This window comes from Ambystoma mexicanum, chromosome 11 (assembly GCF_040938575.1).
Source record: "Ambystoma mexicanum isolate Mex_15411 chromosome 11, UKY_AmexF1_1, whole genome shotgun sequence".
Taxonomy (NCBI): Eukaryota; Metazoa; Chordata; class Amphibia; order Caudata; family Ambystomatidae; genus Ambystoma; species Ambystoma mexicanum.
Window position 1 is genome coordinate 558,027,929 of NC_090934.1, and position 12,398 is coordinate 558,040,326.

The window sequence follows — 12,398 nt, forward strand, 5'->3', positions numbered from 1 at the left end:
GGGATTTTCTAGTGGGCTCCTTGAGAGCACTGCATTTTTCACGTTGCTGCATGCATCTCACACAATTAAGTTGTGAGGAAAAAAAACGGAATACCGAACAGCAGTTAGGATATGACATGCATTACTCACCGTAATACCATTTCTGATGACTATCTGCTTAGATTCACATGCTGTGCATATGGTGCGACATCCAGTGGTAACCGCAGAGTATTGCATCTCGTCTTTCGTAGTCGAAAAAGGGACGTCGACAAGGCGTGTCTAACACTATCCCTATAGTGACGTGCGTTGTACCCACAATCCCTCACGTGTCGAGGTCCCTCTGTATTTTTTCTGCCCTGAGGGAGCCTTCTATACGTGAGTGAGTACAGAAAAGAGATATAAAAGGAAGTCTATGTTCCTTCCATCCGAGCGGGGAGGAAGGGTGGGCGCATGTGAATTTAAGCAGATACAACCATCAGAAATGCTTATGGTAAGTAATGCATGTCTTCTGATGCTTGTTAATCTGTTTAGAATCACATGCTGTGCATAGACTAGCGAGCAGTACCCGGAGTTGGAGGTGGGTTATGAGAAGCAGGGGCGTTGCTAGGGGGGGGCTAAGGGGGCTATAGCCCCTGGTCTTTTGGTTGTAGCCCCGGATAGAATCTCAGGAGCTACAGCCAAAAGACTAGCTAGCCCCCAGTCCCAACAGTTCCGACATCAGCTTAGCCCCTGGTCTTTTCCAGACCTAGCAACTCCCCTGATGAGAAGGAACAGTAGAGAAAAGATGTCTTAATACTGCCTGTCCCACCTGGGAGTCAGATCTAGAGTGTGCATCTAGACAGTAGCGTTTTGTAAAGGTGTGCACAGAACTCCAGGATGCCGCTTTGCAGATGGACTCAAGGGGAACATTTGCAATGAATGCTATGGATGCCCCAGTGCCTCGAGTAGAATGTGCTCTTGGCTTGAAGGGTAGTTCTCTCTTAGCAAGAGTGTAACAGAGTGATGCATTGAACAATTAATCTAGATACAGTAGATTTTGAAACTGCATCTCCTTCTCTTCCTGCTGCCACCGAGACAAAGAACTGATTAGTCTTTCTCAGTGGTCTGGTTCTTTCCATGTAGAACATGACAGCTCCGCGCACATCAAGTGTATACAGGCTTTTTTCTCCCGAATTGCAAGGGTTTTGAAAGAACGTTGGTAGATCTATTGACTGGTTTCCATGGAATTTGAGATGAATTTCGGTGCAAACCTTGGGTGTGTGCGTAGAACCACTTTATCTCTGTGAACTGTTACAAAGGGGTATAGAACAGAAAGAGCCTGTAGTTCACTTACTCTCCTAATGGAGGTGATAGCTATTAGGAAAGAGGTCTTAAGAGTGAGGTCCTTAAGAGTTGCTTTGTGCATGGGTTCAAAGGGTGAGCCCATGAGTCTGGTAAGTACCACATTCAGGTCCCAGCCGGGAGCTGGGTTTGCTATCAGAGGGTGTATTCTCTTTACTCCCTCCATGAAGGCTTTGATAACTGGAACTTTCCACCACGACACTTTAAGCTGGGAAGTGGTGTATGCAGAAAGTGCCGCTAGGTGGACTTTAATGGAATTGAACACTAGACCTGAGTCCAGTAAATGGGTCAGGTACAGGACAATGTGCGTGGCGGAGCAGTCAACTGGGTTGATGCTTCTTCCTCTACACCAGATGACAAATCTCTACCATTTGCTAGAATAACAGTGACGAGTGTTAGGCTTTCTAGCCTCCCTGAGGATGTCCATGCATGTCTGCGGGAGTTGCAAGTGTCCAAATTTTATGATATCAGGAGCCAGGCTGCTAAGTTCATGGTCTGAGGGCATGGATGCAGTGTCCTGCCCTTGTCCTGTGATAGCATGTTGTGCGGGCAGGGAAATTTCACTGGGGGAGATAGAGACATCTCCATCAAGTGAGCGAACCATGGCTGCCGGGCCCACATAGGGGCTACTAGTATCATGGTAACTTGTTCCTGGTGCATCTTGTGCACAATCTTGTTGAGAAGGGGAGTTCGGGGGAAAGGCGTAAGCAAATTTCCGTGACCATGGAATCGATAGACCGTTCCCCTTGGATTGGTTCTGGGGGTACTTGGAGGCGTAACTTTGGCATTGTGAGTTCTCCAGAGTTGTGAACAGGTCTATTTCTGGGAATCCCCATTGTGTGAAGACGAAGACAATGTCTTCGTGCAACTGCCATTCGTACTCTGAGGGCAGAGGGAAGTCTCTGCTGAGTTCGTCTGCTAGCAGATTGAGTTCCCCTGGTACATGTTGCGACAGTAGGAACATGTGCTTGAGAGCCCACTTTCAGATATTCTGGGACAGCTTGGACAGTCCTGGAGAGTGGGTGCCCCCTTGCTGGTTGAGGTAGTACATGGCTGTGGTGCTGTCCGTAAGGACCATCACTGTCTTCCCTTGTAGGTGTTCCTGGAAGGCTTTTAGTGCCTTGAACACGGCCAGTAGCTCCAGTAGGTTTATGTGCTTGGATGCTACGCTCGGAGTCCACACTCCGCGAGCAGTCTGATGGGATAGGTGAGCCCACCATCCTGTGAGGGATGCGTCTGTGGTTAGAGTGGCTTCCACTGCAGGTGTGGCAAAGGGTTTCCCTCTTACCAGGTTTTCCTTTGTCCACCACCGTAGCGAGAGAACCAAGGCCTGCGAGACCACCACTAGATCGTTCCATTGTCCGCTGGCCTGACACCACTGGCTGTTGTGCCACTCTTGCATTGGGCGCATAGGCAGCCGCGCGTGAGGTACCAAATAAATACATGACGCCATCATGCCTAGCAAGCGCATCGCTTTGAGCACCGTCACCTCTCGACCTGCCACATATTGGGGGATCTGAAACAGCATGTTTTGGACCCTCTCGTTGGAGGGGAAGACGAGGCCGTCCTTTGCTCGAACTAGAGCCCCTAGGAATTGCTTGGTCTGGCTAGGGTCTAAGCTGGACTTCTCGTTGATGGAGAAGCCCAGTTGGAACAAAAGGTCTACAGTCTTTTGGGTATTGGAGAAGCATGTTTTCTAAGAATCCCGTGTTATGAGCCAATCGTCGAGGTAAGGGTATACTGGGATAGACAACCTGCGCAGGTAGGCCGCTGCCACTACCAGTACTTTCGTGAATACCCTCGGTGCAGATGCTATGCCGAAGGGTAGCACTCTGAACTGGTAGCGTTTGCCCTCTATCATGAACCTGAGGTATTTTCTGTGCGCCGGCAACATTAAAATATGAAAGGAACAAGTTACTTACCTGTAACTGTTGTTCTCCAGCATGGGTCTGGCATGGATTCACATGCTCATGAATATTCCCCGTCGTCAGGCTGGGAATCCTCGGTAAAGAAAAAACCAGTATCAGTTTCGTTTCTGATCTGTCTTTCGTAGTAATAACCAATCACTGGTCTCTGCGTCATACTGACCACAGCCAATGACTGCCCTCTACCTAAGCACCGCCTCTGGCAGCCATCTTCAGATTTGGAAGCACGTGAAGTGGCAGTATGACCAAGTGAAGAGCCGCAGAGGGGTAGGCGGGAGGGTTCGCATGTGAATCCATGCCAGACCCATGCTGGAGAACAACAGTTACAGGTAAGTAACTTGTTCCTTCTCCAGCATGGGGTCTGGCATGGATTCACATGCTCATGAATAAAGAATACATAGCAGTACACACATGCACAACCACGGGAGGTGGCAAAGGCTCAACATTAAGCATCACATCAACTCAACATTAAGCATCTTACCTCCTCACCAGGCTCACCTCAGGCGAACAGGTTGCGCAGCACTGCTTGGCCGACCCTGGACTCCTCCCTGGAATCCCGGTCGACGCAGTAGAATTTCGTGAAGGTGTGCGTCGACCTCCACGTAGCAGCCCTGCATATGTCCAGCAGGGGCACACCAGATAGGAACGCCGTGGTAGCTGCGATCGCTCTGGTGGAATGGGCTCTCGGACGGCCAGGCAGCGGTCGGTTTGCCAACCGGTGACAGTACATGATACAGCCGGAGAGCCATCTGGAGATGGAAGCCTTCGAGAGAGCCTTCCCCTGATTGACAGGTCCAAAGTTCACAAAGAGTTGTGACGTCTTCCGAAAACCTTTCGTGCGGTCCACGTAGAACTTCAGCGCTCTAGCTACATCCAGCGAGTGCAAAGTCCTCTCAGCCGGCGACGAAGGCGACGGGAAGAACACAGGTAACACCAAGGGTTCGTTGAGATGAAAGTCCGACGGTACCTTGGGCATGAAGGAGGGGTGCGTCCTGAGCACTACCCTCGTGTCGTGGAAAGTCAAGTACGGGGCCTTGCAGGAAAGGGCCTGGATCTCTCCCACTCGTCGTGCGGAGGTGATGGCCACGAGAAAAGCTGTTTTCCACGATAGAAACTTCAACGGGGCCGAGTGCAGAGGCTCGAACGGAGGTCCCATGAGTTTGGTCAGTACCACGTTGAGCTCCCACGCCGGGGCCGGAGCCTTCACCGGCGGGAACGATCTGAACAGTCCCTTCATGAACTCTTTCACCAGACGATGAGACCACAAGGACGTCCGGCCCGTGGTTCTGGTGTATCGGGAGATCGCAGCAAGATGAATCTTGATGGACGCGTGTGCCAGACCAGCTTTGGCCAGCGTCAGCAGGTACGGCAGCACTTGGGGAGCCGTAATCCGTAGAGGGTTAATCTTCTGTGCGTGGCACCAGACAGAGAACCTCTTCCATTTGTGTCCGTAGCATTTAAGAGTCGAGGACGCCCTGGCCTTTGCAAGAACCTCTCTGCAATCGGCCGGTATGTCGTATCCTCCAAACTCTAGCGCTGCAGGAGCCAGGCCTGCAAGTTCAGCGACTTCGGGTCGTGGTGGAGGATGGCGCCTCCTTCCCTGGAGAGTAGATCCGCGTCCGCCGGCAGCTTGATTGGCGGGGACGCCGACAAGTCCAGAAGGTCCGGGAACCATATCTGCCTCGGCCACGCAGGTGCGACGAGGATCATCCTGCACCGTGACCTCTTGAGCTGGTTGACGAGCCGGATTAGCAGAGGCAAGGGAGGGAACGCGTAGAGGAACAGGCCCTCCCAGGGGAACGAGAAAGCATCGCCCATGCTCCTCGTCTGGGGAAACCTGCTGGCGAACCTCCGGCACTTGGTGTTCGTCGCCGTCGCGAACAGGTCGATCTGGGGTGTGCCCCACCGTCGGAAGAGGCGATCCACCAGATCCTGCCGTAGTTCCCACTCGTGGCACGAGCGCAGCTCCCTGCTGAGTGAGTCGGCGATGGTGTTTTTTATCCCTGCCAGATGAAACGGCACCAGAAGAATCCCTTGGGCGACGGCCCAATGCCACAGGTCCTGCGCCTCCTTGGACAGCGCTGGGGACCTGGTTCCGCCCTGTTTCCTGATGTAAAACATGGTGGTGGTGTTGTCGGTGAAGATCCTCACCACCTTGCCCTTGAGGGACGGAAGGAAGGACCTGAGGGCCCAAAACACTGCACGGAGCTCCAGGACGTTGATATGCAGGGACTTCTCCGTCGGGAGCCAGAGTCCCCTTGCGTGCAGATTTTCGGTGTGTGCTCCCCACCCTTCTAGGGAGGCATCCGTGGTCACAGTCACCTGGTGGGCTGGGGTCTGGAAGTCCATGCCCGCCGTCAGATGCGCGCGGGTGCCCCACCACCGTATCGCTCGTCGGAAACTCTCGTCGAGCTTGATCCTTTCCTCGAAGCTGCCCGTCGTCTGGATCCAGCGCGCATCCAGGAACTCTTGCAACGGGCGCATCCGGAGCCTGCACATGGGAATGAGGTAGATGCAGGAAGACATCATCCCGAGGAGGGACTTGATGGACCTCACCTTGGCCGCGTCGGCCACCAACATCCGTTGCACCTTGCCCAAGATGGTCCTGGTCCTCTCCTCCGACGGGGAGGCCAGAAGGGACACTGTGTCGAGCCTCGCTCCCAGAAACAGTGCGACTTGCGCGGGCACCAGGTGGGATTTGGCGTAGTTCACGGAGAATCCCAGGTCCGTGAGGAGTTGGACGGTCCTTGCCGTGTGGACCACGGCGAGCTCCCTCGTCTTGGCGCGGATGAGCCAGTCGTCCAGGTAGGGGTAGACGTGAATCCCCTCGCGGCGCAGCTGCGCCGCCACCGGTGCGAGGCACTTGGTGAAAACCCTGGGTGCCGACCGCAGTCCGAAGGGAAGGGCTTTGAACTGGTAATGACGCCCTTGGACCACGAATCTGAGGAATTTTCGGTGCCCCTTTAGGATGGGAATGTGGAAGTAGGCATCCTCCAAATCCAACGACGATAGGAAGTCTCCTTCCTCCAGCTGACCCAGGACGTGCTGGAGGGTGACCATCCGGAACTTCTGCGCCTTGATGAACTTGTTCAGGCGTCGCAGGTCCAGGATGGGGCGCCATCCTCCCGTCTTCTTCTTCACGAGGAAGTAACGCGAGTAGACTCCGGAGCCCCGAAGCCTCTTTGGGACGAGTTCGATGGCGCCCTTTCTGAGCATCGCCTTTACCTCCAGGAGAAGTTGAGGGACGTGAAGTTCTTTCCTGGCCACGGGGGGGACGCGCGGGCACCTTCTTTGAAACTCGAGCGCGTGGCCCCGGGCCAGGGCGTCCAGCACCCAACGGTCGGTGGAGATGGACTCCCACACGCTGACGAAGCCCGCCAGCCGGCCTCCCACCGGGGTGCTTCGGTGGGGGCCCGACCCCACGGCCGGTTCAATCCTGCTTGGACGCGGCCTTGCCGCCTTGGCCTCCTTGGCGACGACGGCGGGGGCCGCCAGACTTGCCTCGTCCTCTGTAGGCCTCTTGCGACGACGAGCGGGCCGCTTGACGGTAGGAAGCGAAACCGCCGCCGGAACCTTTGGAGGCGCCCTTGCATCCGCCGCTCCGAAAGGGCGTCCGCCGTTGCTGCAGTACTCCAAGGGCCCGGGCCGTCTCAGTATCCGCCTTGATGGCCTGAAGGGAATCGTCCACCGTCTTCCCAAACAGGTTGTTCCCGTCGAAGGGCATGTCCAGGACCCTGGTCTGGACGTCCTGCCGAAAGTCTGTAGCCTTGAGCCATCCGCGACGTCGAAGGCAAACGCCGTTGCCCATCTGGCGGAACCCAGTGTCGGCGATGTCCGTCGCCACGGTGATGGCGTGGTCCGAGGCCACCTCACCTTCCTGCAGGATCTCAAGGGCCTCCGCCCTCTTGTCGTCCGGCAGAAAATCCAGCAGGGGAGCTATCTTGTACCAGAGTTCCCTGTCGTAGCGGGCCACGATAGCCAAGGCGTTGGCCGCTTTAATCGTCGTCGCCGCCGACGAGATGACTCTGCGTCCCATGGCATCCAATTTCTTTCCCTCGCCGTCCGGCGGGGAAGTCGACGTGGAGGCCGCACCCCCCCCCCGCTTTCTTCCTGGCTGCCGCGGAGACGACGGAGTCCGGGGTAGGCTGCGCCCGGAGGCATAGGGGGGCCGAGTCCGGGACCCGGTACTTTTTCTCGTACCGGTCTCTTTTCGCTGGCGTCGTGGAAGGGTTCTTGAGGAGGGAAAGGCCCTCATCCCAAATGTCGTCCAACAGAGGCACTGCGAGGACCGTCTTCCTCTTGGTCTCGCGCCGTTGGTAAAGGAAGCCTTCCTTTTTCTTCTCCTCAGGGCAGAGTTGGAAAAGCTCGGATGCCCTGGCGATCATTGAGTGGAACGATCCAATCTCGTCGGGCGGAGAAGCCCTGGTGGGAGGCGACGACGGAAAATCCTCGTCGTATGCCTCGTCGTCCGTACCCGTCGCTGCCGTGTCAGTCCCCGTATCATCCCCTCGGGTGGACGGGGAGGAGGGCTGGACGGGGCGCGACGGTTGAAAAGGAGGCGGTGGATGGATCCTTCTTTTCTTGGTAGGGGGAACACCAGAAGGTCCCGGTTCTGGATCCCCCGACGGGAGAGGTTCCTCCGTCGGTAACGGTAGTCTCGTCCTTATCTCGGAGCATAAGGACTGTATAGCCAACAAAATGGCCGCTGAGTTGTCTTGCGGCGCTGGCAGAGGGGAATCCGACGGGCGAGCAGGGGCCCCGTCGGTATCCTCGACGATGTCGTCGTCGTCACCTGCGTCGGGGCCCATTCCGACGGGCTGGTCTTGTTCCACGCCTAGGCCGTGGCTTAAGACCTCGATCAGTTCCTCTTCTGAGGTTGAGGCCGAATCTACGACGACGCCCTGCCCCCCCTTCTTCCCCACGGAGGGTTTCACGGGGGTCCTATCGATGGGCACGAAAGAAGACTCCCTCCGAGGAGGCAGGGAGATTCTGGGCCCCGAGGCCGCCACCACTGGTGCAGCCTCCACAGGCTGGGCCAGGGCCGCCGCGACCGTTTCGATAGAGGGCTTGGTCGAATGGATCAAGGCCTTCACCACCTTAGGTGCGCTCACCGCCTTATCCTTGAGGGAGGGGGCACTGCCACGCTCCTCCTCTGCCTTAGAGCTCGACCGGGGTCTCTCCAGGAGCTTCGCCGGGTGCTCGGCCTTCCTCTTACCCGACCCAGAGCGTTGGCTCGTGGTTGATGGTGCCGGGGAGGGTGCGCCCTGCCTGGCGCCCGTAGAGCCCGACCGTTCGGCGCTCCCGGTGCCAGCGGACTCGCGGTGCTTGGCCTTATGTTGGGCCCCCGTCGCCGGGGCGCCCTCAAAGGTCTTAGAAGACCGCTCAGATTTCTTCTTCTTCTCGCCAGACGGGCTCTTACCCTCCAGCCAGCTGGCGAGACGTTGATGGCGGTCCTTCATGGTCCGTTCCGACATGTTGCCGCAAAACGCACAGTCCTTCTCCACGTGCGTCTTGTCCCCATGAAGGCAGTAAAGGCAGAAAGAGTGTTCGTCCTCCTTGAAGACGTTCTGCAGCTGGCATCCAGGGCAGGCCCTGAACAGCTTTCCGGGCGTCGAGCTTCCCTTCTCCTGGGCCATCTCCGAGACCGGGCCTGAGAAGCTTCTGGAGTCCTCCGAAGTGTAGCTCGACGAAATCTTCACCCTTGAGGGGCACAGATGAATCCGACACGGGTCCCCGTTGATCGGATGTAGGATCGGTGGAGCTTGAGGCTCTTTTGACCGAAAGAATCGAAGTTTTTGTGAAAAAGCGCGAAAAAATAGCACTAACGCTCGAGAGCAATAGCACGAGGATCCCAACACATGAACGTGCGGTAAAAATCTGAAGATGGCTGCCAGAGGCGGTGCTTAGGTAGAGGGCAGTCATTGGCTGTGGTCAGTATGACGCAGAGACCAGTGATTGGTTATTACTACGAAAGACAGATCAGAAACGAAACTGATACTGGTTTTTTCTTTACCGAGGATTCCCAGCCTGACGACGGGGAATATTCATGAGCATGTGAATCCATGCCAGACCCCATGCTGGAGAAGTATGCATTTTTCATGCCCAGTGTTGTCATGTAATCCCCCTGTGCTAGCAGTGGGATCACTTCCTGTAAGGTTACCATACGAAACTTTTGGGGCTTGACAAACTTGTTCGCTGGGCGCAGATCTAATACAGGGCGCATGGTTAGATCCTTTTTGGGTACAAGGAAGTACACTGAATAAATACCTTCCGTTACCTGAGATAGAGGCACGACCTCTATAGCCCCTTTTTCCAGTAGCTGGTCCACTTCTTGGAGAAGGATGGCGAGGTGTTCTGGTGTCATGCGTCGTCCCCTCAGGGGTCTGTATGTTGGGGAACTGTTGAATTCTATACAGTAGCCGCGGGCTATGGTGGCTAGAACCCAGCGGTCTGATGTTATTCCCTCCCATGCTGGAAGAAAGGATGTTAACCGGCCCCCGACCAGCAATGCATGGGAGGGTACCTGAATCTTTGCGTCACTTGGTGGTGTTGGTGGCTTGGGAGCCTCTAGGGGTGGAACCCCGACCTCTCCCCTTGCCACGACGTTCACCTCTTTGATTGTACTGGCCACTATTACTTTGGTAGTTGTTGGCAGAATATTGAAGTTGTTCATTCTGTTGCTGGCGTTGGCCACGAAAAGAACGCTTGTTGCCAAATCCCCGCCTGTTAGGGGGCTTTGAGATTTGGTCCAAGGTCTTTATGGTATCAAATTCTTTTTTCGCATTTTCCAGTGTGTCGTCCACTGCCTTTCCAAAGAGGTTAGACTCTTCAATAGGCTTGTTAATGAGCGCCTCTTGCGTTTCCGCCTTAAACCCGGAATTGCGAAGCCAGACGTGGCGCTTCAGCAGAATTCCCTGTACCAAAGAGCGGCCAGCAGTTTCTGCTGCATCAAGGGTATTCTTAACGATGCTTTGGTTGACCAGAGACCCTTCATTAACTGTAGTCAGCAATCGAGTTTTTAGGGGTTCAGGGACTTCCTCGATGTCCTGCTTAAGCTTTCCCCATTGCGCATCAGCGTAGCTTGCCAGCAATGTGTTATTATTGGCAATCCTAGTTGAGAACGCTGCCGAGGTGGTAATTCTTTTGGCTAGGGCATAAAGCTTTTTCCCCTCTTTATCCGGGGGGTCTCGCTGGTAGACCGTGGAACCCCAGCCCTTTTCCTAGTGTTAGTCACCACTAAGGAGTCCGGGATGGAGTGACCCTTAATATGTATAGTGGGTCTGATTGAGAGGGTGAGAACAATTTTTCGATTCTTGGATTAACCCCTCTTACTAGTGGAGGGGTGGCCAGTGAAGGGTTGATTTGTCTCTTAACAGAGGCGAGTATTGGAATGGTTTGGCTGGTGGGGGGTTTTTCTTTGATAATCCTTTCCACAAAGTCAGTGTCTGGGGTGACCTCCCCAGTTTCGACCTCAAAATGTGCTGCTGCCTTCCTCAGCAGCGCATTAAAAGTGAGCTGATCGTCAACAGGCGAAGGGTTCCTGACTGGTGTGGTCTGAGGAGACCTAATGTCTATAATGTCTGGCTCTGTAGACCCTGATGGTGACTGCCAGGGATTTGGGTCACCCTCACCTGGGTCTTCCTCGTACCCTTCCTCACTTATGTTGGTGTCCTCATGGAAGCCTTCTCCCTCTTGTTGGTTTTCATCATTAATGAACTCCTTTCCTTCCTGGAAGTGAGTGTCCTCTTCGGTGAGGTCGTAAGAGTTCATATCCTCCTGAGAGGGGTTATAGAAAAACTTCGGGTATTTAGCCCTTGGACTTTCTAGGAGCACCTCCCTAGGTCTTTTAGGTGTCCTATTTTCTGGAATGGCCATGTATGTGTCTAACTTGTCCATACAGGACTGGAACTTCTCTAAGGTCCACTGAGGTAGGCCAGAGTGGTCTGGGAGTGAAAAAGGAGTTTCTTCTCCTTGTATTTGCCTAGATCTGTCCCATAGTGTCGAAGATAAGGTGCCTTCGCCTTCTGAGAAGTGTTCTGGCAGGCTAGGGCTTTCCGTCGACGGTGGGACCTGTCCCAGCCTACTTTCCGGCACCTTCGGCGTTTCTTTGGCCTTGTGCGCGGTTTTCAGCGTGTCACTTGTCACCTGTCTCTGGCCATCCCTAGAAGATATACGCGCAAGGCTTTCGGCGATCATTCTCTCTGCCGAGGGATCGCTCGCCATCGCGCTAGGTATCGTCGATTCTTTACTGGCAACGTGCGCACTCTTACGAGGCGCGTCGCCGTCTGAGGGTTTGGGGTTAGCGCCCTTATTTCCAGAGTGCCCGGTCGCCTGTTGCGGAAGTGGGGACGGGGAGGGCTGGCGACCCTTACGGTCGGTGGAAGACGCCGGTGGGCCCGGCGCCTCCGTTGGCGCTATGGCTGCCTTCGTCTTCAACGATTGCATGCCGTGGGGTATGTGTTTATGAGATTTCTTGTGTGCGTCCTTGTCGCCGGGGTGTCCATCCCCATAAGCTGGGCGTGAGCCGGGCTTGTCGGGCCGGAGACGGACGAAGAGGAGCGAGAACGCTCCCTCGAGAGGTCTACAACCTCCATTACGGGGGCCTTGTGGCGACAGCGGGCGAGGAATCTGACCTAGACATGGCGTAGGCTGCCCACCTTTTGACCCTGCAGTCCTTTATCGTTTTGGGCTTAAGTAACTTACAGGCCGCACAGCCGTCGTCCTTGCGATCGAGGGGCAAGCAACGGTTGCACCGTTTGCGCTTGTCCTTCCAGGTATTTTTGCCTTTGCAAAGTGGGCAAAACCTAAAGGGCGTCCTCTCCATAGCTGAGGGCAAGAAGTGCGATTACGACCTCGAAAGAGAAAGGCATTCTCGGAGTGAAAAGAAAAGATCACACAACCCCACTCTCCCTACTGTGTAAGGCCGGCGAGGCCAGGCCACGTGTTTGGCGGCGCCGAAGGATCTCCTCCGCTCGGCCTTCCGTCGAAGATCTTGCTCGGCGGAGAAACAGCTTGCAGCTTCGTCGAGGGAGGGATCTATGTGTTAGATATTAATAATAATAAACGACCAAGGGCCGAAGAAATGATTTCGCAATGTCTCTCGAGGAGCTCCGCATAGAGGCGACCAATAACTGGGAGGAAAAAAACAATCTG

General features: G+C 55.1%; 1 protein-coding gene across 10 annotated transcripts in view; it reads right to left on the reverse strand.

Moving 5' to 3' along the window:
- CAPRIN1 (cell cycle associated protein 1) overlaps window positions 1-12,398 on the reverse strand; it is a 1,156,748-nt gene that overhangs the window by 607,451 nt on the left and 536,899 nt on the right. The window lies entirely within an intron of this gene.